Here is a 5000-nt window from a genome sequence, read left to right on the forward strand (position 1 = left end):
TGTTATATATATATATATATATAATATATATATATATATATATTATTATATTATCTATTTATATTTATATGATGGTATTTGTATTATTGAGAAAGGTGGCCAGCCACACGGCTATTTACTGTCGATTTTTTTTGTTTCTTAAGTAACGGTGTATAGAGTAACATTGTTTAACAATAATATTGAGAGAAGTGCCACATGGCTCTTTACAAAGTTTTGTTTTGTATTACTGAGAAACGGTGTAAAAGAAGACTATTTTTAGTCATTAGTGTGACGGAGCAAGGTGCCAAATAACTATTTTATATACTCAGGGGGGTCTCGGAATGATGTCAATTTAACCCTACATTAATAATATTGTTTGTTACACAAGAAAGGCGAATTTAACGAAAAATAATAACATCATAATGCAAAGTTAGATTAGAAACACAATGATTCTCTTATTCGGTACACTATTTTTTCGTTGGTTTATTACGTCAAACTTTATCCTTAAAAAAGGGATTTTAGGACCTAAAATTAGGTCCTAGGTTTTTTGTTTTGGTGGTTGTTGTTGTTGTTCGTGGATCGGTGAACACGCTTAAACCGCCGAAGCCGTACAGGGTGCGCCCTGGCGCTTGAGGGGCGTACACGACGTCCCATGGCGTGACGTCTTCCTCTTGGCGTGCTCCGGTGTAGGTGGACGGCCGTCACGGATCACGTTCTCGAGGATAACCTTGAGGACACCACGGGTTTCGTATTCTTCGTAGATCAGACCAAGAGATACGCTTTTCGACACCACGACCTTCCACGGCGAGCCAGACGACGGATGGCGGGCTTGGTGATACCCTGGATGTTATCACGCAATACCTTGCGATGCCTCTTGGCTCCTCCCTTTCCGAGTCCCTTTCCGCCCTTTCCTCGTCCGGTCATGGTGCTACTTTGCTAGGTAAGTTGCAAGTTGAATAAATTGCTTGCTTGCTTGCTTGCTTGCTTGCTTGTTGGATTTATTGGCTATCAACCAGCGGCACAGGCCAAGGTTATTAAGCCAATGATTCCATTTTATTTTATCAATCTATATAAGGTCATAAAGTTTTTTTTTTATTTTGGGGGTTCTCCTTTAAAAAAGTGATTACTTTACTAATTATATTTTTTCATTATTCTGATAGTAAAATTGTTTATAATATATAGTTCTATATTTATTTCATTTGTAAATAGTTTTTTTTATTTTTTGTCTTTGTCTATTATAATTTTGGCATGATATTAGATAAAAATTTGTGTTATTGAAAGGTCTGTTGCATGACCACACTGTGGAGGGAAATTTTTGTTCATATAGGATAAGGTGGTATATCTTGTGCATTGACCCGCAGCCGAGCCAATACCACCTCTCCTTCTGTTCTTCTGTGGGCTGTGTCCCACTTTTCGATTTCATTTTTGAATTTTCTGATTGTGAGGTCGGTCCACTCACTCTGCCACAGAGATGGATTTTTGCTTTTATAAAAGAGACAAAACACCTGAGATCTGTGCGGATAATACCACTCCAGATCGCCTGTCGACCCGGCTAGTTTGTCAGCCTGTTCATTACCATGGATACCCGAGTGTCCAGGTACCCATATCAGTTTGATTGATTTATTGGCACTATGCATTTTACGAATGATATTACCCTGTATTTCATTATAGGTGGTTTCTAGTGATTTAATGGCTTTAATTGAACTTAACGAGTCTGAAAAAATGACTATTCTATCGTGGGTCGTCGATAGGGCAAATCTAAAGCTTTATCTATTGCAAAAAGTTCGGCAAGAAAGATCGATGTATGATTCGGCAATCGAAATCTCAACTGACATTCCGTCGACCATACAACACACCCGCTCCCACACACTCGTCTGTCTTGGACCCGTCGGTATATAAATGAAAAAAGGAAAGATGTTTAATTATGGGGGGGATCTCTCTGAACCTCCTGGCGTACCTCCACCTCCGACATCGTGGCTTTGGCTGATGGTAGCCAGTCTACAACAGTAGAAAAATTGGGTGTTTCCCACGGTGCTATATTTGACTGAACCAGGGTATCGATGGTAGAGAGATCTATACCACTTTTTCTGTGAGTCATGGAGTCTATTGCCCAGCGGCTTCCCGCCGCGATACTGGGGCCCTACCTGCCGGCGCAAAACATCCCTGTTGGGATTTTGGGGCTGCCTGGCTACCTTTGCGGCATAGGTCAGCGCAAGCTGGCCGCGTCTAGACGGAGGGGAGGTACTCCCGACTCTACCTCTAGGCGCTCGGTGCGAGTGCACTTAAGGGCTCCAAGACAGACTCGTAAACAACGCATTCTGTACTACATTCAAACCTTTCAGAGTTGAGCTCGTTGCCGAGCCATACACGATTGACCCATAATCTACTTTAGACCTAATCAGGGATTTATATAACATCAGTAAAGACTTTCTATCAGCTCCCCATTTGTGTCCAGAAATGCACTTTAATAAATTAAGTGCTTTTTGACATTTATTCTTTAACTGACCATGTGGTCTTTCCAATTTAATCTACTATCAAAGAGTAGTCCAAGAAATCTAGCTGAATTTTGAATAGGTATTGGATGGTTGTCTAGAGTTAGCCTGATGTTGGGCTTTCTCCTATGTGTAAAAACCACGCCAATACTCTTTTTAATGGAAAACTTAAAACCCCACTGGAGGCCCCAGTTATGAATCATATCCAGTGCCAATTGGATCTGATTGCCGAGAACTCTGCATTATTGCTGAGTGCCATAATGCACAATCAATACGGCGTACAGTGAGTATTTAAGATTCCGAGGAGGAGATGGTAAAATGTCATTTTATTACACATAAAAATAAATGTTGGAGACAAACACTTCCCTTGTGGGACCCCCGTTTGCCTGACAAAAACATGTCCGAGAAAAGTGGACGTTGTCCCGAAAATAATTTGACAGAAAACGTGTTCTGTCAGAAATGAAATTTTGGATGAAACAAGGCAAAGTTTTTCCACGTAATCCGAAAGCATAAAGTTTTCTGAGTAGGCCCATGTCGCCAAGTCATGTCGTAGGCTTTTTTCTAATGTCTAAAAATACTGATATCAAAAAATGCTTTGGCAAATGCCTCATGATGTGACTTCCAGTTTTACTAGCTGATCGAGAGTTTGGCGTCCCTTTCGAAGCCGCACTGCTCGTCAACTAGTAAATTTCTGGTATTTAAAAAATGCAATAGCCTACTATTAAGAATTCTTTCCATGACCTTGCATAAGCAACTTGTCAACGCAATTGGGCGGTAAGAGATGGCGGATCTGGGATTTCCCCCTCCTTTCAATATGGGAATGATGTGGGCGAAGTGCCATGAATTTGGAAAAGTCTGGCTTTTCCAAATATCATTGTACACTTCTAGCAACTTATCATGTCATCATGATTAAGATGCTTTATCATCTCATATCGATTCTCATCGGGCCTGGGGATGTTCCTCTACAGCTTCTAGGGATCGGACAAGCTCATTCATTGTTAGATCTTTATTGTAATCAAAAATATCTCCTGTGGCAAAGTGAATTGGTTTGCAGCTCGGCTGCTTCCTTGGTGGTCAGGAATCAGGGTTGTAATTTTCCGAGCTGCTTGTATAAGAGAACTGCCTGGCGATTGTGTTAGCAATGTCTCTAGGTTCATCATAATTATTTCCCTCATGTAAGATGTTTCTGATTTTTATTGATTGTTTTTTTCTATTTATTCTATTTACTGTACCAAACCTCTGAAATTTTAGTATGCTGTTTATCGTAGAGACAAAGCTTCGCCAGGAGTCTCTTTTGGCTTGTCTGATTGTTTACGAGCCTAGCTCTCGCTTGTTTGTATTTGCGAATGTTCTCATTTGTGTTGTGATATTATTATGGAAAAGCCTGTAGGCCCTATTTCGTTCACATAGCGCCCTGCGGCAATCTGTGTCCACCATGGAACTCTATGCTTAACGCTATCTGTCGAAGTCTTAGGTATGGTTGCCATTGCAGCATTTATAATACAATTTTGAACACTGTTTACTTTATCATCAATGGTTTCTCCAACAACTTCGAGCTTGACGCTCCTTGTGAAGGCGACCCAATCTGCTCTTTTTACGTTAAATTTGGGTGCTGAAGGCGTCCTCGAGGTGTCGCATGAATATTGAATACAAATAGGAAGGTGATCGCTTCCCAACGAGTCGTCAATGGTGTGCCACAGCACTTGGCTGCTAGTGTTGAGGAAACCAGTGATAGGTCAATAAAGCTCAAATTACCGGTATTATCGTCTATTCGCGTTGGACTACCATCATTTAGAAGAACCAGATCAGAGTCTTGATCAACTTAACTACTTGCTCACCTCTACCATTCACCCGTAGGGAACCCCATGATGTATGACGAGCATTAAAATCACCTAGAATTAATTTATTGTTTGGCAGACTGTCCTGAATAGCAAAAAGCTCATCATAGATTAATCTTTTATCAGGTGGACAGTAAGCTGAGCATATAGTCAGATACGTGTTATTGAATTTTACTTTGCATGCGACGTGTTCCAAAGTAGAATTAATCGTCACTTTCAATGAAGGGAGATTCTGGTGGATGTACATGGCGACTCCGCCTCCACCCCTTCCCTCTCGGTCTTTCTACAAAGATGGTAGTTTTTTAGCGATACGACCTCGTCAGAGACTTGGTCGTTTAAATGCTTTCTTGTAGTACGATGATATCGGACATAGGTCGAGGCTAATAATCTAAGAGAGTTTAATTTTGATCTAAGACTTCGACAGTTCCATTGTATAATGGTATACGCGTGGATTACGTTTTATGGGGTTTGGAAGTGCCTTGTCCGGTGGTTTTTATTTTCTTTTTTTGGGAGGGAGGCCCTCCTCCTCTCCCTCGCTTCCCGAGGCCTCTCTCGGGAATTTTTGGAGACAGTAGTCTCCATGGCCTGCTCCCTCCACCAGAGAGACGCCCGGCGGAGACGATTGCTCTTACGAGCAGAAACTACCAACCAGACGAAGTTCTAGTGGGGGTCGCCTGGACGAGAAGGTGCG

General features: G+C 41.5%; 1 pseudogene; it reads right to left on the reverse strand.

The window, feature by feature from the left end:
• Positions 1–497: 497 nt before the first annotated feature.
• LOC147471629 (histone H4-like) lies at positions 498–921 on the reverse strand (annotated as a pseudogene).
• Between the last annotated feature and the right edge of the window lie 4079 nt (positions 922–5000).

Source organism: Penaeus japonicus, unplaced genomic scaffold (genome assembly GCF_977035675.1).
Source record: "Penaeus japonicus unplaced genomic scaffold, GWHDUDI00000001_assembly GWHDUDI00000007, whole genome shotgun sequence".
In the NCBI taxonomy this organism is placed as follows: domain Eukaryota; kingdom Metazoa; phylum Arthropoda; class Malacostraca; order Decapoda; family Penaeidae; genus Penaeus; species Penaeus japonicus.